Genomic DNA, 24,702 nt, shown 5'->3' with positions numbered 1-24,702 from the left:
TGTGCAAAGGTCAGTGGACATGCCCGCTGCAAACGGTAGAATCTTAAAATTAAAAAAAAATAACTGAGGTGGGTTTGCAAGCATGCAGAGCAATAACTAAATAAAAATATTAAAGTTAATAAAGTTAGCACACATACACATTGTCAAGTCAATATAATTAACATTAATCTACACTCAATAGCCCACTCCAGATTGTGAACAGGTGCATCCTCTTTGATTTGATTATCCTTTAGCTATCTCTAGAACTGGACTGGAGTCAACCTATGGCAAACTAAACTGACTGGACAAACCTGTGTATATAAGGTTCCACAATTCACACTCTCTGCAGACTTCTGCAATAAAATTGTGCTGAGGCATAGATCAGGACAAGGGTATAAAATACATTTCTATAGCACTGAGTGTTCCCAGGAGCACAATGGCTTCAATAACTGTAGAAATGGATGAAGTGTGGAACCACCAGGATTCTTCCTACAGTTGGCTCCCTTGCCAAACTATGTACCTGTGTAAGAAAGGTATTGTTGTGTTGTTGTGTTGTTCAAGGAGGTGACCAAGAACCCATCTGTCACAATAACAGAGCTTCAGATGTCCTTTGTAAAGAGGGGAGAGCAGCTGGAAGGACAAACATCTCAGCCGTTCTCCATCAATCAGATCAGAAGGTAGAGTGGCTAGGTGGAAGCACTTTGAGTAAAAGGCAGCCTGCTTGGAGTTTGCCAAACGACATTTAAAAAACTCTAAGAGCATGAGGGAAAAAGGTTAACTGAGACAACTGTAACACTTTGGGTAGAATTACAAACATTATGTCTGGCAAACACCGGGCACTGCTTATCAGCTGACTAATATCATCCCAATCATGGCGGTGGCAGCGTCTTGCTATGGGGGGGCTTATCAGTAGTAGGGACAGGGAGACTGATCGGAATTAAGAAAAGGATGAATGTAGTCAAATGCAGAGAGTTATGCTCCAGAGGGCGTACAACATGAGAGTGGGGGCAGCAGTTCACCTTTCAGCATGACAATAACCCAAAGTGTTCAATCAAAATGAAGCTATAATAGTTATTATGTGTGATAAACTCTCCCTTCGTTTCTTAGAAGCTCTGTTTTATGTTGGTCTGTTACAGCAAAATGATTTGACTGATTTATAAAAAATATACTGCTTGTTATTATTAATCACTTAATTACAAACTCTTTTGTTCCTGTTGAGATCCTGTGAGAAGGATGACCCAATTTTTCCAGTGATCTAAATCGTCAGTAGCGGTTGAACATTTTTGATCTGACCCTTTGAAATTAAGCTCATCTGGAGCAGGTTAGGTGTTAGGCATAAGTTACCATGGTGATTTACCCCTGGTTATCATCCCTGAAAACCCAGGGTTAAACCTGAAGTTACCTCACTAATCTCAAGTCCCGCTTCATAGTACAGGCTGCCCGACTATTCCTGGGAGCTTCAGAATCAGAATCAGAAATACTTTATTAATCCCTCACAGGAAATTGTTATGTTGCAGTGCTCCATTTCACATTTACAGAATATAATAAAAATGATAATAATAATGTAACCCCCCACCCCCATTTTCAAAATATAAAAAATAAAAAGTATATAAAGAATACTGTCCTATCAATAATAGACACTATATACATATTTAAATTTACATGACATTTACAGTACAGATTGAAGTTATATACAGAATTGTTATCTGATTATTGCACATAAAACTTTCCTTGGATCAATCAATTGACAGATCGATTCTCAGAGGGAGGAGTTGAAAAGATTTGATGGCCAATGGCAGGAATGATTTCCTGGGGTGCTCTGTGGTGCAATGTGGGGGAATGAGTCTCAGGCTGAACATGCTTCTGTGGCTGACCAACACGTCATGGAGAAGGTGTGAAGAGTTGTCCAATATTGACCTTATCTTGGACAACATTCTCATCTCTGATACTGCTGTCAGAGACTCAAGCTCCCCTCCCACAACGTGGCTGGCCTTGTGGATGAGCTTATTGAGTCTGTTGGCGTCTTTCACCCCCAGTCTGCTACCCCAGCACACAACAGCGTAGAGGATGGCACTGGCTACCACAGACTCATAAAACATCCTCAGCATAGTCCAACAGATGTTGAAGAACCTCAGCTGTCTCAGAAAAAAGAGTCGGCTCTGGACCTTCCTGTAGAGGGCTTTAGTGTTTTTGGCCCAGTCCAGTTTATTGTCCAAGTACACCCCTAAGTACTTGTTCTCCTCCACAGACAAGCTTGCTGCCTTGTCTGGATTGTAAAACAGGAGGTAATGCCAGGATTTCCAGGAACACATTACAAAGCTACAACATTGCAAGAGGGTTTACTCTGAATCAGTTTGGAGAAACTAAGTATCCTTGACTGAGCATATAATGACACTGACTGAGAGTGACTGAGAAATTGAGTCTGGGGTCAGGTTAAATAGGACATTGAATTTCTTGTTTAATTTTGCACTGTGACTTTTTGTATCATAAACTGTGGGAACACTGAATATTGCTGTGTTGTGTTATGCACTGGTCAGGTGGCTGCCTGCAATCAACAAGCCTACCTGAGCGAATAAAAAAGAATGAAAAAAACAACTGTACAACTAGCATTATGTACGAAATAAGAACATAGCATTTGCTCATATTAGAACTGCGACCCACAGGATTCCTGAAAAATTGTCAGCCTCTAATACCCACCCCTTTTTGACATAGGGGCTATGTTGGGCTGTACGTATGCCTATGTTGCAGTCATGTGGTCCCCCTCTGTCACAGACACAGACATGTTGGGGCCTTGCTGCCTCTCACTCTCTACCTCACTCTTAAGTCTGGTCATGTGTGCTCTGTGTCTTGTATGCAATTATGAGTCAGTATTTGGGACAGTCGATTTGAGTGTGTGGGGCTGATCACAAATGAATTACAGCTACTGAAACTTGTTAAAGACAACTTGAATAGTTTTCTGGATATGTTCAAGTTTGAGATTTTTTTATTTTTATTTTGTTTTAGTTTTATTTCTGTCTTTTTGTATTTGGTTTTGTTCTTGTTCAATCAGAGGCAGAAGATTTTTAATGCATATGACCCGAAAAACACACATAACACATATAACTAAACTAACCAATTGATCTTGTTTTCCTTTTCTAAAACATCACAAAATGTAATTCCTCAGCCTCAAAATATCTGTTGTTTGTGTTGTTAGGCAACTTCTAGCCAAACTAGAGGGGATTCAAAAGTCTCTGACTAGAGTTTTATAGTTCAAACAAGTTTTAAAACCAGAAGAGAAAAAGTTTACTGATGGCTTTCTGTTACAATCTGAGAATCAATGGCTTTGGACCCTGAAACAGATTTAGATACAAACACAAGCACAGTTGGTGTATACAATAAAACGCCTTTATTAGCATGCCACAGAGAATCTGAGAGAGTGGGAGTCCTTCTGGAGTTTTGGGGATTTGGGGAGAGATGAATTCAGTGAGGGTTAGACAGCATCCAGAGATGGATGGCGTAGTGGACCTGGGAATATGCTGCGTGGAGGTGGCAGGTGAATAGGCATTATAGAGAAGGCAGGTAAGCATGAGAGGGCTTGGCAACAGCACTGGTGCAGGGGATAATGAGGCAGAGAGAGACACAGGTGAGAGCAAATCCAAAACCAATAAGGAGTGAACAAACAATGCTTTTATTTTCAAGAGTCACAACTGATAGCTTGGCGAGTTACCACAGTGAGAGCAGAAAACAATCTGGCAACGAATGGATGAGCTGGGGTTTTTGTACTGAGCTTGATGACTGATGAAATGCAGGTGTGTCAGGTAACTAGCACTGCACCCTGCCCCTGCTGAGAAGCACACACACACAAAGGGGAGGAGACACTGGGAAGACAGACAGGGAATAAACACAAACAGGAAACACTGGGGAAAACTGGAGGTCACAGCATGGCTGTAACAGCTTTCAGTCCCAAGAGGATGCATTCCACTTAACAATATTATTAAAACTATCTGTCACCGGACATAATGTTACAGAGCGCTCTCTCTCTCACACACACATACACAGGCTGCCTCTCTCTCCCCCCTCTGTCACAGACACAGACATCACTCACTGTCTCTCTCTCTCTACCTCACTATTACATCTGACTTCTCCACATCTCTATTTTCTGTGCGGTTTTGGTCACTTTTCCTCTGAGCTCTTCTCTCCTTTCCCTTGCAGCTGTCTGTCTGACTCAGGTTACCTGCTTCACTGTGGCCTAATGTTTTTTTTTTTTTTGGCCTTTCTCCTCCTCCTGCCCTTGACTTCCAGAAGTACACAAAGATGATACACATTTCAAATTACATTTACTATTACACTTTAAATTATATTCATTTATTTTGAAAAACCCTTGAACAAACTTCAATGGCATTTCTCTTTGCTGAGTTACTTTTGTTTCAGACCCTTCAAAGCAGCTATTAACCACACTGGTGTCCAGGCTTTCTGCTCTTGGCTGAAGAATGCTGCCTTTGTCTCAGCTCTTGTCAGATGATGTGCAACACTCAGCAGCAGCTTGCAAACCATTGCAACCCGAGCAGAGACACTCTCAATGATGATTTATTAGTTAAGAAGAAACACAAAGGCATGATCACTGTTAGATTAAGTTTTCTCTGTGTCTCCCTGCATCTGTCTGGTGGTTGATTTACTGCTGCTAGTGCAGCTCCAGGACAGCAGAGAACTGCTAGCTTATGTTTTCATTACAGACAGGAAGGAAGGAGGAAATTGAACGAGGTGAGCACTGAGCATTATGTGAGTGAAAAAGTCTTTCTATCAGTGATCAGGCTGAGATGTTGAAAAACACTAGAAAGAGGAGACAGCAGCTGACACTGTCTGATTAATTCTTTTCTAAAAAAAAAATAAATAAAATTTTTCCCATCTTTGCTCTGTAGATGATGAAATAATATTGTTTTAATATACAATCCAAATTCAAAAATGTAAATCAAATACCACAGTGAAAACACACTGTAAAAGAAAAACCCCACTGCAGACAGAGTGGGATCATCTTGTCAGATAATGCCACACTCCCACATTTTCCAGGGCTCTTTTTCTCCCAAATCAGCACTGCTTCCAGCTTTGGTGCAACTGTAGCATTAAGTCAGAAAAACATTTTCACCACACCTTGTGCTCTTTACTGTGCATCAAATTCAGAAATGATCCAAAGTAAAAAATAAACACTAAAAACAAATACAGCAAACACTAAAAATATTTAGTGTATATTAATATAAAGTTTCCCCTTTGGAGGACCTGCTCTTGCAGATCAGCTTCACACTGTTCTTTTCCATCCCAGAAATAGTAAGTTGTGGCATCAGTGCACTTAAGAGCTGATGTGACTGCTCAAGGCTGAAGCCAAGCTACCAAAATACAGCAAATAGCAATATATCTATGAGCTATACTGCTTGTCATTGATAAACACAGGTCATAGAGCCAATCCCAGCTGATATGGGGTGAGAGGACAGATGACCACAGGTCACAGGGCTGACACATCTTTATGTGTGACACAACACACATCTATGAGCATTTTAGAACGGCCAATTAACTTTACCTGCATGTATTTTGGCCACAGGAGGAAACCAGTGCAAGCAAGGAAAATAACACTTCACACAGAAAGGCTGCAGCAAGCCACAGGCTGAACCCAGAAGTTGCTCTAAGGTGCTACCCACTGCACTACTATGCAACCAACAAAATACAATATTGCTCCCTGCATGCTAACATTTCTAAATAGCACCAAGTACACCTAAGGCTGGTGGGTTTTTGGACATAAACGAAAGTATTGGACATATTTAACTTTTGACCTGAGTCAAAAGGTTAATTTAGAACTTAAAGCTAGGCTGTAAAGTATTGCACAATATATAGTGATGAAGCATATTGGTCAAATGTTATCTAAATAGGCGGTCAAAGACACAGCCACATCTACACCAGTGTATTTGCAGTCTTTCTTCATGCCCACAATAACAAACACTGGACATACAGTACAATTTTTGTAGCTAATCAGTGGTAAGCAGCTTTCTTAGCCATGGCCTGCTGGCTAGATATACCATGTAGATTTAAAATGTCATGTGAGTGTGTGTCAGGTCCAGCCATCTGTTAACCAGCTGTGGAATGATATCTCTCTCTTGCTCTGTTGCTCTCTTGCTTTTTCTCTGACCCCTCCTCTTACAGAGTGAGAGGTCAGCTGAGCTAAGTGGTGCAGAGATGCTTTATGGGTACAAAAAACTCTGAGGAGCTTAGATCAGTGACAGCTTATTAAGCACTCTAGGGTTAGACTGATACATTGTGCTCAGTAGCACTGTATTCATTAGTACTTACTGTGTACATCTCCTAAGGTTCATGATAAACACTGAGTAGAAATTAGTATTATTGTATCTCTAAAATCTTCAGGGACAGTAGAATCTTCAGGGACAGCAGAAAACTGACTGAGCATATTTTACCACGCTGTCTTATGTTGGAGAAAGCTGAGGAAAAACATTGATACTGACAAATCTGAGTTAGTTACAAAGTTACAAAGAAGAATTCTTTTAATCTTCTCATGAAGTAACCTAAGGACCCTAACCCATCTTTAATTTAGTCCACTGCACCCTCCTTACACTTTTGAGTCATTTCCTAAATTTAATACTGTCTGAGCCTTGTGTAGCCATAACGTTTGTGTATGTGTATACTGTATGGCAACCCCACAGCCTTTGACCTAACAAAGGGATGTTTTAAACCGATATATCGTATTGTTTCAGACAGATGTTCCTGTGCTCCTTTCATTGTTTTCATCATTTAAACAATAAATCACTCCAAAATTAAAGCTGCAAGCACTATTGCACTTTGAGCCCAAGTGGCAGACACGGTGGTAATGCAACTTGTATGACAAAGCTCTGAGTTTTCAAGATTGATGGATACAGTAAGTGAATGTGATGATACTATTGTCTACAATAATAGGTTCCTTGCACCTTTGGTGCCAAGGACCATTCCAGTCCAGTCTACTGGGTGGTTCTTTGTTTCTGTATATGAAGTGGAGACCAGGCCATGAAAGTTTCAATATCAACTTGATATTAGCATGTAAATGTCTTCAGGCCAGGAGTCTTAATAAATGTGGAGTTTGGGCCAGATTGGACAACGCATATTTGAGTTTCAGCAACAACGAAATATCGAAATTTGCCATGCTGCAATGGACATGCTGTTGAGTGAAAAATCAAAAGCTTTGCAATATAGCAATATAAAGGCCTTTAGTTTGCACTGACCAAATTTGAAGTTGATGTGGTTAATTCTCTAGGAGGAGTTTGTTAAAGCACAACGCCTGTAAATGGTAGAAAAATGTACTAAAATTGCACACTTGAAAAATGGTCAACTTCCTGTTGGGTTTAGGGAATGTCTCCAAGAGACTTTTTTTGTAGCTCTAGATGATAGAGTTTTCACATATTTGGGTGAAACATATCATGCTAACTACTTTGTTGAAATTTTCCAGGGCACCCTCAAGCAATTTTGTCACCTAGCGGCACCATGTGGCCAATGTGCACCAAACTGTGCAGAAATTTCATGTGGCACAGCAAACAACTTTTTGATGATAAAACCTGAGATTGTTGCCAAGACAAGCAACACTTAATGGTCAGCTACAAACAATATGATAAGTTCTTCCTTTATTATGTGTGCTGCTGTCCCATTTTTGCCAACGGAAAAAAAAAAAAAAAAATCCAAACACAAAATTTAACAATTTAACAGTTTAACAATTTAACTGTTAGGGATAAAATTCTGAAAAAAATCACACCTCAAGCTACTTTTCTCTAGTGTATTGTCAAATATTCTGGTGAAATTAATGAAATAGAAAATGTTGAACATACAGTACAAATTTACAGTAATATATTGAATATCACTGCAGACTTACTGTTTGACCGATCTGAACACACTTGATATCTACCATCTAGAGAATGTCTGTGACAATATGGTAGCATTTTAATGAAGACTTGTGGATAGGGGTGTGCATCTCTTCAATACAATCCGATACATATCTAGGTACATGGGGTACAATACGATTCAATACATTTTAATATGGAATGATTTGGTTCGATTCGATTTGGTAGGATTCCATACAGTTCGATACAATTCTATTCGGTATTATTTGATGTAATATGATGCAATCTGACACAGTTCTTTGTTTAAAGTAGAGATTCATTTTACATTATAAATGAACATAAGTCAATCCTATAAATGTGGCATTGCTCCCAGCCGGGAGAGATGTGGTGTATTGTGATGTCACATAGGAGTCGGTTGCACATGACAACCAGACATCAGTGGTTATTGCCACTCCTCATTCAACAGCTGTTCTTTGACTTCATCCTTTAGTTTATTATATAGCTCTGGCACACATTTGGCGTTGAAATGCTGTCGACTTGGTATCTTGTACCGAGGCTCCAATGTATTTATCATGTCCTGAAAGTCCTCATTCTCCACAACACTGTAGGGCTTTCACAATGAAATAGGCTATTGAAGATGATATTACCTTGGTTCTAGCTGTGTTGTGGCTAAGTTTTGGTTGTAAGAAGTCTTGAATATCCGTGTCTTTGTCCTGCTGTGTCTTTGTGCTAGCTGTACTACTAGCCTCCTCATCGCCTATTTCTCCATGTCGTCTCACTGGGTGAATGTTGAGATTAGTCATGCTATCGCTGTACTTCAGTGCTGTTTTACACTCCTTACATATTGCAACTGTTTTATCTAGTGTTCCGTTCTTCTTGTAAAATCCATATCTCTTCCAAACTGTTTGTCTTTCCCTTGCAAGCAGAGTGCTATCTTAATGTTCCTGTGACAAGTCTTGCCATAGTTTAATGGGAGAGAGTGAGAGAGAGAGAAAGAGAGAGACAGAGAGCTCTAGACACTGAGCAGACGGAGCATTCAGCAGCATAGCAGCAACATTAAACCGAGTGTATCGATGCACTCACATCTTTTAAATTAAAACTGATTTCCAATTCATGTCAGTTATTTGTTACACATCTGCTTGTGGAGATATTGATGTTAATTGATTTTGGATATTTTCAAAATGATATAGTGAAGGACTTCTAAATTGACCATAGGTTGCAGTGAGAGAAACTTATCACAATTCAATAGATGTGCTGAAGAAATTTCAGCTCTGTAGGACATATAGGTGGTTCATTTAGATTTTTTTAAACTTATGTGTAGAAATGCAGATTTTTTGTAATAAGCCATGCCCACTTTATTCAATCTTTACCAAATTCATGCTAAGACTGATTGATGCAAACTGAATTTTGTATGAATCCAATGTAGCCAATTGTGAGATATAAACTTCCCATATTTGTCACGCCCCCTAGTGGCCGATTGGTGCCAAATTTTGCACAGAGACTCAGAGCGATTTTTGGAAGCCACTGGTTAAGTTTCATGTTATTAGAAGTGATTGTTGTCAGCATGCCCAACTCTTCCTGTTTTGAATGGAATTTACAGGAGATTGTTCTTTTGGAATGTTCATATTTTTTGGATTATCAGAATTATTTTTAACACTATTGATCATGAGCATTCCTCGATTGTATGTAGATTGGAGTTTGAAAAAGTAGGTTTAGTGAATATGCTAAACAGGAATACAGACAGGAATGGGAGTGGCCTGTATCACGAGATTCCGCTTTCAGGCAACACATTGATATAAGGTTTTTGAATGTGCAATATACAATGTGGGAGTTAGAGACCAAAATGCTCTTTCCTTCCTAAAAACTAATAATCTCTACATAAACAATAGGTTCCTAAAACCTTGCAACCTTAGTGCTTGGGCCCTAATAATGTGTCATTTGGAATATTTACAGTTACCTGTTTGTTAGTTTCTTGGTTTTTTATTTAATTCCAGAAACAGTGGCTTTAGAATGTATTCAGATCCTTACACTGTTTGCTTTTTGGCTGGACCTCTGGAATGTTCCTGACTGACTGACTGACTGACTGACTGAATAATCCTATTATTACCACTGGTCAGCCAAATGCCTCATCACTGAGTTGGAGTTTCTGGTGCAAACAGGTTCGAAGGGTGTTTACAGCCTGCAGTGTTGACAATTTAGCATCTTGTTGCTAGAATTACACTGTGTATAAACCTGGTACACAACTGGACCGTGTATGAATGCCAACTGGGGTCTTAAGGCTTGTTACAGGCAGTCTCCCGAGCTGCTCTGGTTTCCCTGCTGTTCAGGAACATTTTGGCATAGTCCTTGCTATGGTAACCCAGGTACAAGTCAGGCCTGCTGGCCTTTGCTGTGTGTCATACCTCCCTCCATACTCAAAAGAAGGTGTTCCTACTCAGGCAAAGATGCAAAGCAACAGAATGAATGTTATAATCTACATATCATCTTTTCCCCGAAAAGCTGTAACTCCTTTGTAACCATTATTAACTTTAATTTAATCCTGTTACATGTAACTAGTTACTCCCCAATGTGGTAGATTTAATTTAAAATTGATAAAACTGGCATTTTTATCCACTACAATCAATAAAAGTGAAAGTGAAAACCTGTTTAGAATTGTTTCTGAAACTGAAACCTCTCATTTACAGAAGTATTCAGCCCTTCTGCTGTGGCCAGGTGCATCCTGTTTGCTTTAATTATCCACCTATGGCAAACTGAACCGATTGGACATAGTTTAAAAAGACACACTTCTTGTGTAAATAAGATCCTACAAATCACTCTGCATATCATTTCAAAAATCAAGCCATGAATTCAAGAAACCCTCTATCATAAAACTGTGGTGAGACACAGATCACAGCAAGGGTATAAAAACTATTTCTAAAGCTTTGAGTGTTCCCAGGAGCACAGTGGCCTCAATAATTGTAGAAATGGAAGAAGTCTGGAACCACCAGGAATATTCCTAGAGTTGGTTGTCCTACCTAAGTAACTGGGTAAAAAAGAGGTGACCAAGAACACAATGGTCACTCTAACATTTCAGAATTTGTCTGCAGAGATAGGACATCCTGCTGGAGGGAGGCATCTCAGCCACACTCCATCAATCAGGCCTTTATGGTAAAGTAGCTAGATGGAAGCCACTTTGAGTAAAAGGCATATGACAGCCTGCTTGTCTTGTTTCTGAGACTCAAATTTGATAAATCGTAAGCAATAAGTTCAGGCACAAACCAGAGCTAGACTATATTATGTCTTACTAAGCCCTGCTAAGAGTTAACTGAAATTACACTCCAATACCTACATGGCAGCCATAGTTTGAAGACCAAAGTCACACTTGTCCTTCTCTAAATCATAACCATTTGAGGGTCAAGGTGTACTTTGGTTCCTGTCAGAGTGTGATCTTCATTAGAGTGGCCCTAGATACAATTTACACAAGGTGTATTGCAATTCCTCAAAATTAACAGCTGTTGAAGTAACTAAAGATTTTTTCTCTTGCAAACAGAGGCTGAATAATTAACTAGCCAGTTTATTGGAATAGTTTGTGTAAAAGCCAGATACCATTTCTTCTCTCAACAAAGCAGCTGGAAGTATCAAAAACAAGCCAAAACTAAAGGTCACATTCATTAGAACATCAGTCTGCCTCCAACTCCTCCTCTTCTTCCCCTCCTCCTTTTCTTTGTCTTTTCCAGAATTGGTTGTATTGTATTCTATGGCTGGGATGTTTTTCTCTTTAATATCAGTTTTATCCATATTTTCATATACTTCTCTGATACATCACATTTCAATTCCAAATCGTGTTCACTGGTTGCATTTGGCTACAGTCTTGGAATGCAGTGATAGTGGTACTTTTATACCATATTTATATAAAATACCTATTTACACTGAAGCTGACTTTGCTCACTCTTACATAATACTATAAATAAAACAGAAACGGGATTGAGTTTATGCCAGTCATTTCATGAACCTTGCTAAGTAGCCATCCCATTAATTTGTAGCAATGCCTCCTGGATGCCTAGATGTCATTTTTAAACTTCAATGACAACTGTAAGTGGACAGTTTGCAGACAAAGAAATAAATGTACTCTCCAAATACCTAAATTCATCTTACAGTATGTTCAAATTTGAAAACAGACTTTGTTGAGGCATTTTGTCCAGCTAAATGCAGTTTAAAACAGCAAACCACCTAGGAACAGTGTTTATTCTGCTGGATAGTCGTACATAGTGGGACCAATAGTTCTGTATTAGACTCTTCTCAGATGGAATTCCTTGGGCGTTGGGGTCCAATATGAATCTATGGAGTTCTTGATAGTTTGGGAAGTTGTGGTTGACTCCTACAGGTTTTTGTTTCAGTGACTCTTGAAAACAGTTCCTTAAATCAAACAACAGCTCATTCAGCCTAGCAACATCGCCAACATCTTGACATCTTTTAAGAACAGACAAAAGTAAAGAGAGACAAGGGCTTATACCTACACACAGACACACACACACCCCAGCGCTGATGGATCGCATGTTTCTGATATTGCTGATTTACTCTTGCACAAATTTTCTTTCAGCATGCGGAAGACCGTCATTACATCCCATCCACAAAAACTCGTGCTTCTGCGTGTCTCTGTATGTGTATTTTTCGTTGAATTTGTAATGGGCTTTGACTATGGGCTACCATTTATCATCTTTACAATCAGCAGTAGGTACCCTCTACCCCAGAGACACACACACAAACGCGCATGCACGCACGCACAAGAGGTCAGCCACTTAACTCGCTTCAATCACAGGCGCTCTTAACGTCATCACGGTATTATGTGGAAATTAGCAATGAGACATATACTTACTATCGCTTTTATATTTCAAACGAAATATTCTAATAAGCATCCAGTTTCACATTCAGATGTTATCATCACGCAGAGGCAATTAAAAGTATTTTTTAGACAACGGCCTACATGACCGTAGAATTTATATTTTGCCTATATGCAATTTTGACCAGGCCTACTTCTTTCTCACATGTCTTTAAAAACACCATTTTTAATTTTCAACATTTGTTAAGAAACTATCAGGCACAATACGTGAAACATATCCCGAGAATATTGCAAGTGCGATGATATTAACTTAAATATGTTTTACCATAATGTCATAAGGAAACAATTCCAATGATACCCTTTGAACACAGAACCGACCATATTAGATGGGCTTTGATATAGGCCTATTATTATTATTATTATTATTATTATTATTATTATTTGTAGTAGTAGTAGTAGTAGTAGTAGTAGTAGTAGTAGCAGCTATTTAGATTTTTTTAAAATGTAAAAGTATTTTTAATAATTAATGTTATTTGTATAACAGCATCATACAAACGCAAAAATAATTTATATTCTTTCAAAATGAATAAAGTTATTTTAAAAAAAAAATGTTTTCACGCCCTTATTATTTATTTATTTATTAATGCGTTTGTGTCCTATTGTATTGGTAATAAAGTGCAAAGCTGGATCTTTTACGGTACAATGTTTGCCAGATATATCCCTCGGACAGCCCGATTCATATTCCGTTTCCTCATTTGGCTAAATTGTAATGTTACTTATTTAATAGTCCTAGTGAATAATAATTCACATTTAATAGACTACCTCAAAAGGTCAAATAAACGTACGGAGCTGATTATTAGGGCCTATATCTGACTTTTCTTAGATTAATAAGCAGGCAATTTCGCAACATTTTCAAAAGCTCCAGCAGACGAATAAAAGTAAAACATAAAGTTTATTGAACAGGGTTTTATATAAGCATTAAATAGTCTATAGAATAAAATCGGAAATATCATTTTTACAACCACTAAAAGAAATAATTCTTGATTTTAGATCTCCGTTAAATCTCCTTCAAGTCAGCAGAGATTCTCTTCATGGTAAAATTGAAAATGTATAAAATAATAAGACATTTTTAAGTCAAAATTAGCTTTAGTTTTTTTGTGATTTACACACATTATATACCTTACACTTTCGCGCACAACTGTTTGTTTGGCTGTTGTTGAGCGGTAGAAATGCATGCGCTTCGGCCCATTTTCTCTAAATACAGTGTCTCGAGCTCTTGAAGGATCCTTGAAGCCATTCTGCTCTTTGCCCGCTGCCATCCCCCTGCCATAAACTGGATTCGCAAGCTTACATAGGCAGCGTGTTCTCCACAGCAAAGCACGTCCACAAGCCCCGGTTAAAACCTTAATCGGAGCTATTTAGTTATTAAGCCACTTTTAGCTGTTATTCATCACGTTCCCGCTCTCTCTCTCTCTCTCTCTCTCTCTCTCTCTCTCTCTCTCTTACCCTCATTGCCTCCATCACCCCCTCCTCTCTGTCTAAATGCTAAAAACTGTGTTGAAATGAATGAATTAGAAGTTTAACAGGATGCATCAGACATTAGAGAACATTAGCACAGTATGCAGTGTGGTGATACTAACAGGAGCACAAAAAGTTAACATGATATTGAAATGAAATGCGGCAGTGATAGCAGGTGAAGTTTCCCAGTAGCAGAATTATAGAAATGCTTCTTCATTGTAATTCTTAATTCATCCTTCATATGTACTGTACGTATTTTTTAATTATGGTACTGTTTCCATTGATGTCTTCCACGAAAAGGAATTATAACATGTTCTTGCCTATGTTGGAGTAAAATGCTGGCTGTTTGTTTGGGTGAGACTTACCTTCAGTCCTTTCCTGCAGTGTGGGACTGGAGCCAGTACAGAGCTGCTGAGAACTGTGCAGAGTACACCCTGGAACAAGACTGACAGACCATGGACACACACTCAGCTTTTCAACCACAAAACAAAGTCACAAAGGACACTTTATTTCTCAGATAAACGAAAGAGTGAGTGTACACAAACATACAGGAGTTTAAGTTTTGTCCCAGACTTATTGTAGCAACTTATTGTAGAGGTCTTGTATTTGTTGTAGTTTCTGCTCCACAAGTTAGTCATTTTTCAATTCTCCACACATACAACATTTTCAAAAGAATGGATGCATCCAGTGTAAACAAGGGTAGTTTTCTTCCTTTCCAAAATGATGCATTAATCTATTTTCCCCACCCCATAGTTCATATGAACCAACAGGTACTACAGTGTCTCATGGCCTCTAATTAATTTTTGATTCTGTTTTCTTTTGTATTGCTTCATTGTAAAGATATTTGTGCAGATAAGAATTTACAGTATGTTATAAATAAATACAGACAAGTTACCAACTTTTGTTTTTTTTTCCTTCTGTGTGGAAATACTTGCCGACTAACATTTTGCGGGGTCCTCATGGCCACTAACACTGATGTGAATCACAGATTACAAGCATATTCGTATAATCTTTTTGGTCTGATCAATTTAATCAAATTTCAAGTTTGGGTACAGTTTTTTTTAAAACAACATTTCAAGTGAAAAACATTCATTCGAAAGATGCGTGGAGGGATACATGCTCTCTTTTGAATACAAGGTTTTCACAAAAGCAATATTATGCATTTCTTGTTTGTTTAGACACCTGAGAGATATGATGAAATGGAAATGCAGCTGTACACTTTTAAGGAAGGGCACAGCTCAAGTATAGCCTCAGATGTACACTTAGTTATCTACATCTTAGGCTACATATTGTTAACTCGTTCCTTCACTTTATCTGTTGCCATGTGCGATTGTATCAGCATTCATGTTTGTGTGTGCGTGTAAGGGATATCCCCTGGCCTTGGGAAAAAATCAGTATGCCAAAGACTGACAGAAAGCAGACTGCAGCATAGGTCTTACTCGCTCTGAATTCTTGATCACATTTACACACACATACACACACATAAAGTTTTTCAGCTAGGCCACAAACAATGGCAGAGTAGCTATATGCAGAATAGGGATGTTTCTCAGTGGACCATGTACAATAGGTTTGATATGAAAAAAGAAACTTCAGAGAGAAACAGAGTGACAGGGAGGGAGCGAGAGAGAAAGAGGGAGAGATATATAATGCTTTATAGTGGTGAAGAGCATAGTCGGCAGGTTGTACGGCCCACTGCGGTTCTGTGAGGCCATCATCTCCCTCACGTCTGTCTCCCTCTCCTGCTAAATACTCTTCAGTTCAGTAGCATGGATACTCCACTTACTGTTTATGTGTTCATACTATCATTGTTTAAACACTGAGATAGCTTGCAGTGCACTGTTACTGATTTGTTTTACAAAGGTAAAAAAATTTAAAGGTGTTGCTGAAAAGCTCAGAGAAAAGAAGTTTGAATCCAGAAAAATTCATAGGTTCAAAATAGTTGTGGGCCTGGCAGCAGTGACTGCAAACAACCCAGGGGAGGAGCAGAGCAGCAGAGCGGCTTCAGAACCACAGCTCCCAGTGAGTCCAGTATACAAACACGACAAAAGCAGTAGGCAGAAGACAGCAGGAAGCATATCTGAGTTTATTTATCAGAATAATGTATCATTTTCTCATCTGGTTTCACCAGATTTACTGCTGTAATGTCCAGTTTAAATTCTAATCTAACAGTTCCTACGACCTACTAACTTGTAGTTAGAGCGATTGGAAAGTGAAAAAAAGAATACACTGTCATATTCCTATTTTTTTTTAAATTATTAATTAACTTAATGTATCGTTCACTCACAACATCAACATAAGAACTTCATGTTATTTTCAGTCTGGAGATATACCTATAGCTATATACCTATACCTATTCCATTTTGTAATTTTATCCCTTTTAATTCACAGTCTTGCCAGTGCTCACATATTGTTCTGAAAATGCACAACAGTTGATGTTCAGTTATTACCTTTTGATCCTTGATCACTGATATCAATATCAGTTTGCAGACTGTGCAGAATGCATGGTGTGGGGAAGCAGAGGCACAGCCATCTCTCCTGTTGGTTTAGCCATGATCTGCTCTGCTCATTATGATTATGGATTTGACTGCAATAATTAATATTATGAATACTATAAAAAGTCATGTTTAATCATCTGCAACGCACGGAAAATGTGCCACCATAAATGACTGACAAGCTAGGTTGCAAATACATAGGCTAATGTTAACTTAAACCACAATCTCAAATTTCCACATCCTCCCCAGTCTGTTTAGCTTTGCAAAGGGTTTCAAAGAATACCAGCTGAAGTAAGGAGGGGGGACAAGAGATACAAAATCACAGTCAAAAGTGTTGCTGTTGTTTTGAAGATCCGGCCTACTGTCTCTTGAAATTACATTACATGCTTTTCAATCATCCCTGCTTGCAAATTTTTTTTTCTTATGACTGGTTAGATGATTATTGTTGTAGACTTGAATACTGCACAACTGGTCAAACTCACAAGATGGCACTAGCCTTTAGGGCCCAGAACCTTTAATCATGGGGAGTTTCTTTGTTGCTAGTGACCTCTAATGGAATTACAATAATTTTAGCTGAAACATTTTATTGTTTATTTGCTACCAGTGAGGTAATTCATTACTGACTATTTACCACATTCTAATTATAATTAAAGCTATTTCAGACCCAAACCACATGACCTTGTTGCTATTTTTTCTTTTTGTAAACCCACTGTCTTCCTTTTTTCCATTGTATCCAAAATGCCAAATATGTCAAAATAATGTCATTGCATGTGCTGGTAGAATATCACAGGGCATTTAGACTTGGCTCATGCATGAAGGTAGACAGTTTGTCTTTTATTGCTGGTTTCATGAGAAGAGGCCATCAGATGCAGTTTTTGGTCAGTGTGTTGTCTCCTCTCTGACCAGCAGGGGGCATAACAAACACCTTCCTAAATCTATTAGAAAATGTTAGATAACTGGGTGCAAGATAATTGCTGCTACCATTTGTTTGAATAATACTCTAAGAAAGAGCAAGGCAAAAGTAGTAACCATGTTTTTCTAATCAGAAAGTTTCTTTTCAGGTTTTCTTATCAGGGAAAAGAAGTTAAGAAAGCAGACAGTGACTGTAAATATTCTCCTGATTGTTCCACAACGGCAGAACTGCAGCAGAACCCAGCAACTCAGTTATTCTTGCTTTTCCAAGAATAATTTAAATAACTTTTTGTACTAAGACATTTCAATGCACATTGTCACACTTGAACCAGGGCCGTTACCACAATCAAAAACAGAATCTAGGACCAAATCATCACCCATAGTGGGAAGTGTATATGTAGTCAGTTCAAAGGGTTAAGTCTGTTTTACCATTGTGAGGTAACTGAAATGGAAACAGCTGCCGATGGTTTTATACTAGTGTTGTTTTGCAGGCAACTATAGAGTCCTTGTGCAGACGAAAGAACTAAAATAAAAAAGGGGACCATTAGTTCCAAAGAGTTCTAGACATATCAGAGACAGACTGATCGTGGTTGTCTCTGAGTGCACTTTCTTGACTGTGTTCCAGCACAGTCAAGAATCAAATGTTGGCTCCTGTATATCTTGCTCCTAAATACCTGCAAGAATTGGCTTGGATTTTGGGGTGCAGACAAATTTTACTGGGGCTATGTTTGAGCTTGTGTAAACAATTGGAATTACCAATCCTGATGCAAGTCTAGAGTGAGTCTGGCAACCAGGCTTTGGGATGCTGTTGGGCTGAAAGTTTTTTGCTACCTGTGGACACTACCCAGGGAATGATTGTGTGTCATCTTAGCTTACATAGGAAAGTATCAAACAAAACAAGTAGAAGAACCAAATGTCTCTCCTGCTTTTGAAAAGGTTTACAGTTAACATGAAGTCACTTCTCATCTTCACAAGGCTGTTCACACAGCAATTTCCAGACCATAACAGAGGCTCCATGAAATGATATGACAGTCCCTGGAAACCTCTCAGCATTTCTGAGACTTTAGGGGGAAAATGGAGCTTTGGTGGTGGGGTTGAGTGATTCCCTCCTTTCATACATTGTAATATGCCTGTTGGTACACCCATTGCTACACCTAGTGGTACAGTAAGTACTTATGCTTGCCCTCTTCAACCAACAGGCCAAACAAAAAACAAACAAGCTGAAGGTAGTATCAGTCTGAACTTTATATAGTATGTCTCTACCATCAACCTACCAAAACTTTGGCACTAAATCAACAAAACCTAGAATTTTTTATTGGGGGTTCAAGGTCGAAATCTGATCAAACAGGGATTTTATATATTGGCCTCTGACTTCTAAACATTAAAGAAGGCCTGTGTTAATGAAACTATTACAAACTTCAAGACTTAAATTTAACTACATCTTGAAGAATCAGGGAGATTTAAAAGTACTGGCATTTTGTTTCTGTTTGAAGTTGCCTGACATACAAACTACATAAAGAAGGAGAGACACATGCCTGAGGCTGCCACAGTGGTTTTACAACTTGAGACATACACACACACACACACACACACACACACACACACACACACACACAGAATGTTAAGGAGGGAGGTTAGTAGCAGTGTTGTGGTTTAATAGGGTACTTACCTGAACCAGTCACACAATAAATCATGTGGCACAAAAGGCACCATAGGGTTTTCAGGTAGAGACACTGACCACAGCATCACTTAATATTACACCAGATCTGTGCTTCCTGCATTAATATTTACAATTAGGATACACAATGGACAAATGCATGTCTTTTTACTAGATCCTTGTTTAGTGTTTACCACAAGTTGCAAATAAATATACAAAGAAAATTTTGGAAGCTCTGCACCTAAAGCAAGCTAGTTGAAGAAATCACTCAGATTGACTGAGTAGACATGTTGCAGCACAGTTTTGGCAATTATTACCAGAGGTGGAAGTAACAAGTTACATTTATTCTTATTACTTTAACGAAGTCATTTTTTGTGTACTTGCACTTTTTGGAGTATTTTTAAAAATCAGTAATTTCACTCTTACTTAATTTTGTTTTCAGTAAAGTATTTTACTACACTACATTTAAAGGAACAGTGTATAACATTACAAGGTTCTATTGGCAGAAATGGAATGTAACATACATAAGTATGTTTTTATTTGTGTATAATCACCTAAAACTAATAATCATTGCATTTTCATTGGCTTAACATGAGCCATTATATATACATCTCCTTCCATGGATTCCGCCTTGTTGCGTTGTCATGTTTCTACAGTAGTCCAGTACGGACAAACCCAGCCAAACAATGGCTTTTTCGCGGTTTTATGTTGATGTTACAGGTTTTATATGGAAGACGAGAGGAAGAGAGGAGTGTATGGTTGCCGCCTAAATATCTTTTGTTGTGACTAGTTTGAGAACAAACATTTTGACAAATGGAAGATCACACTTACTATGTAGCATGAGAGAAAGCGGCGTGTTGTCAAAGAAGCAAGAACACGAAGAAGCCAAACAAAATAAAACAAGGCTCAACATTGGTGTGGCTTTTCCCAGATGCAAATCTCTGATGATGGACAAAGGTTTTTAGACTGACACCAAAGTCGCCTGCTTTCTGCTGGACAGGTAATTTAGCCTACGAATCTAATTTGTCGTTTGATAGCTTTAGCTGTCACCATTGTTGTGGGCATGATGCTAGGTACTAAGTTACTGCTACAGTTACTACAGGTGTCCTTCTCCCTGTGTTTATACTGAATATATAATTAACATCACGTTTATGATTTTACATTTATGCGCCAAAAGTAAAACATATTCAAAATAACTGGCGACCTTTCAGAGATCGACCCACAGCTGCTGAGAATCATTGCCAATGAAAGTGTAGAGCTCATACTGCTCTAGTAGTAGACGTGATAGTTGTTGAGCTACTCTTGATTTAGTTTGGTTATGTATGTCCAGGCGAGCGAACCCTCCCAGCAACTTAGGATGTTACAAAATGTATTACAGCTTTACATGACTGTGTGATGTAGTGCTTATTTTCTTGCTGTTGCTATTGTTTTCCCAGCTTTGAGAAAGGTCCCGCAACATCAACTCCCTTTCATGTCACAAGTCCAACACTGCCTGCCATTGGTTCTTCTAGTGGGACGGACAGGCAATCATTGCACTGAAATAACTGTGCTGTCCTGACATGTTATATTACCAACAAAAAGTTGCTGATTAATAGGTTTTTCCTTAAAAGTTTATGTTTACTGTTGTATCTCCATGGGTGATGTATAGAACATGCAGTGGTGGTGGTTACCCATGTATCGTATGTATTGTTTCTGTCCTCAAGACAGCAAAGATAAAAGGACAGTCTATTCTCCTCAACTAATGTTAAGCTAATAGACATCATAAACCATTTTTGGTGGTGCTGTAAGATAGTTGACACAATCGAGGAGTTTCTTGTAAGTACAGAGCTTATATATATTTTTTCTCTTATTAAAGTCCATTCATTACTTTATAATCCATTTTATTTTTCACAGACACTATGGGTTGGCATCCTTCACCATGTTTGTTGCATTCACACCTGAGACTATGGGGAGCTGCCAGCATGACCAACTTGAAGAAAGACCTGGAAGGAAATGAAGTGGTACAAAGCTCTAATGGACATTGTTCTCAATAAACCTTGGCAGAGGGATGTATATAAATATCTGTACTTAAGGTAAAGTGCAGCTATGTTTCACACAGATATACATTGTAACTATTTATGATTATTTCTAAAATTATATATATATATATGTGTGTGTGTGTGTGTGTGTGTGTGTGTGTGTGTGTGTGTGTGCGTGCGTTTATTGATCAATCAGATCAACTGTAGACCTAGAGGGCTTCCAGAATCATATTCTCATGTATGCCAGCAAATGCTTCACTTTTAGTCCCCAAGATTACAAATTCCACTGGAACCAACCAACAATGAAAACAGCATAAGGCAAAGAGTTGTGAGTTTAACACAAAATATTATAATGCATATAATAAAACATATAATATAAAATAAAATATTCCTCCTTGGAGTACAGACATGTTTTTACAATCAATGTTTTGTATACAAGTGATCATGTTTTTTCTATGTGCTCTCAATAATGAAAAAGTGATATTGAATGGTTGAAATTTGTGTGGTACAGTTTCAGAAGGCTGTACAAAAAAAACGCCAGAAGATATAGCCTATGCGCCCTGAAACCTGAAAAAACGTACGGATACATCCCTGAGTTGCAAGGAAGGATTGTGAGGAGAAGAATCTCAAGTGGAGTTGGAATGCCTCGAAGGAGGAGCCTTCGACTGGATGACCCCAGAGGGCTTGGTTTGGATCCCCCCATACCTGCACCGTCTACATGAAAACTGGTGCAGACAGGAGTCAGGAAAGGTCTAGGTAAATGTTATTGTTGCATAATAATTTACCCTGCAAAGTCATTCTCTCAGGGAAATAGTATTATTTTGACCAAACTCTATACTACAATAAAAATAATATACTAACTAATGTAATGACACTGTTTTCAACAGGACCTGTTTTCACAGCAGCTGCTGATTTGGAATGAGCCAGATAGGAGTTCACTAGCCTTATTCCAAAGCAGAACCATTGTAGTTCTCAGGAATGACCACATAATGATAGAGCTGAAGCACAATGATACACTCACAGCTTTTAGTGTTCAAGCACATGAATGTGTAAACTGCTTAATTATTATGTTTATATGGTTATATGTATAGAAATTACAATAAACATGGATGCCACGGATGTCTATTTATTTGGACTGAATTAGAATTCAAACTGAATATAAATATATAAATAAAAAATGAGGCAATTGCATAACACATAAAAAATAAAGAATATCATATTTAATATAAAAAATATAGAACATAGTTTAAAGAACAATAATAGAAAAAAACAGAACAAGTAAAACTTGGTTTGGTGCCCTGATGACGCACGTGCAGGTTTGTGAGTATTTGTGGTACTGTATTTCCATTCCAGGTGGCCAGGAAGGAAACTTAGATTCCTTCTAGGTACATACATAGGTTTGAAACCTGTGTAATGTGCTTGGGGATCAGGTACCTTTTCCATAATGCACCAAACGCAGCAACTGGGGATGACAAGTTGGTTTTCCTCTCCTAAAGAACCGTGTTGCCAAAAATATAGTGCCTATAACAGTATTCTTGATTGTCATCCCCAGGCTCCCTAATTTGTACTGTCACGTCCTCCCTGTACTGCCTATGAAGACAAAATAACATTCTTCAATGCAGTATTTGGATAAGTGAGGTAGTCAGCTTACACAGTTCACTGGTTTGTAGCCACAGCATCCCCTCTCCTGAGCCATAGCAAGTCCGTACAGTTACCACAAGTACACCATGATACCCCTGTGTGACAATGAAGTCATCACTGATTACGGATGGCACATGGTAAAGATACTCAACCATACATTTGTCATGCAAATGCACACACCACATTACTGCAACTTCAGTTTTACACACACATCCATTACATAGTATGTACAGTAAAAGAAACACTACATCACAGTTTAGTCAATTTAGGTCAGTTTATTTATAATCATCTCATTTTATCAAAGTGTCACCATGTTTAGATGCTCCTCTCCTCCACAGTTCCGGGGGCTGAAACAGAGCTGCTACCTGCTGCTGCCTTATATAGGAGCAGCAGTAACCTGCACAGGTGTGCTAATTGCAGATGAGAGGTCTGTAGGACACCACCAACTTAGTGCAATCGTTGGTGTCTCCCCCTGACAGACTGGGTAATCCTTCTGTTGATCCACCAGCAGTCCAGCGTAAGGAGCCCAAGATGCTAGTATATCAACAAGGAGAGGACATTGAAAATGATCTTCTACACTTTGAACACATGGCAAAAACATGGCAGTGCTTGGCCAGGAGTGGCCCTGTCGACTCATTCCCCTGCTGACTGGGAAAAACCTGAGAGGCCTACACAGCAGTGGATGAAGACAGGTCCAGCTGTTATACAGACCTAAGGGAGGCGCTTTTGGCCGAACTTGGCATCTCCTCAGAGACATACAGTCAACAGTTCCGGGCCACCTCAACACCATCTGGGGAGATGCCAACTGAGATGTACCACCGGCTGAAGGGCCTCTACCGTCGTTGGATGCGACCAGATCAGAAGAGTAAAGACCAGCTGTGGGAGACCATCATCCTGCAAGTGTTTCCTCTAGACATCAGGACATGGGTGAGAGAACATGAACCAGAGGATGGTTTGACTGTAGCAAAGTTGGCCATGCAGTATCTGAATGCCAGAAAAGGGACTCCAGTATGACCAACCCAGGCGGACAACAGTGACTACAATGGCCACAAGGAAAGCTTTCCAAAGAACTTTGAAGGTCATCAGGGGGCAAATGACAAGTTGACCCACTGCTCAGACATGAACTAAGATTTAAGTATGCTATCATTGTCAGTAGCAGGGACACAAAGCATCTGTCTGCCCCCTGAAGAGACCAAAGCTGACTGGACCATGTTATGTGCCTAGACAAGGGGAGCAGGGTGATTGCCAGGAAGGGAAGGGGAAGTCTCTATCCGTTCAAGTAAAAGTTAATGGTAAACCCCTTACAGCTTTACTTGACTCTGAGTAAGCCATAACTACAGGCAGAACTTACAGTTGAAGTAGATGGACAAAAGTATCTGATGACAGTGGGGGTGGTGGAGAATTTGCCAGTGGAGATGGGGACCAACTTTACATCCCGCCTGATGAGCCAGCTGCACAAGGATCTGGTAGAGAGGTTTAACCAAACTCTCAAGAGGATGCCCAGGAAGTTTGTATCTGATACGGCAAGGACTGGGATAAGTGGTTACCCTTTCTGCTCTTTGCCCACAGGGAAGTGCCTCAGGCGTCCACAGGATCCTCCCCGTTCGAGCTTCTTTACGGATGGCCTATCCAGGGGCCCCTGGGTCTGCTGAGACGGCACTGGGAGGAGAAGGGGGCAGTTCAGGCAGAACGGGGGCAAGGTGTAGTACAATATGTCCTCCAGATGAGAGACCGGTTGAAGCAGTACAGAGAGGAAGCCAGATTCAATCTCCTGGAGGCCCCAAAGATGCAAAAGGTGTGGTATGATCAGCAGGCCTGCCAG

General features: G+C 39.2%; 1 long non-coding RNA gene across 3 annotated transcripts; it reads left to right on the top strand.

The window, feature by feature from the left end:
• The first annotated feature begins 19,881 nt into the window (after positions 1-19,881).
• On the top strand, positions 19,882-22,349 carry LOC139637135 (uncharacterized). Of its 3 annotated transcripts, none has more exons than XR_011694543.1 (5): positions 19,882-20,221; positions 21,115-21,293; positions 21,436-21,567; positions 21,751-21,995; positions 22,127-22,349. It is a non-coding gene; the product is annotated as an uncharacterized lncRNA (long non-coding RNA). The 3 variants fall into 3 exon arrangements; XR_011694545.1 differs by lacking the exon at positions 19,882-20,221 and adding an exon at positions 20,934-21,036; XR_011694544.1 differs by lacking the exon at positions 19,882-20,221 and having other exon boundaries at positions 20,951-21,293.
• The last annotated feature ends 2,353 nt before the right edge of the window (positions 22,350-24,702 follow it).

Source organism: Trachinotus anak, unplaced genomic scaffold (genome assembly GCF_046630095.1).
Source record: "Trachinotus anak isolate AG129_WGS33_773 ecotype Australia unplaced genomic scaffold, CSIRO_AGI_Tana_v1 ptg000019l, whole genome shotgun sequence".
Taxonomy (NCBI): Eukaryota; Metazoa; Chordata; class Actinopteri; order Carangiformes; family Carangidae; genus Trachinotus; species Trachinotus anak.
The sequence above is the reverse complement of the archived record's forward strand: the minus strand, read 5'-3'. Positions and strand labels throughout refer to the sequence as shown.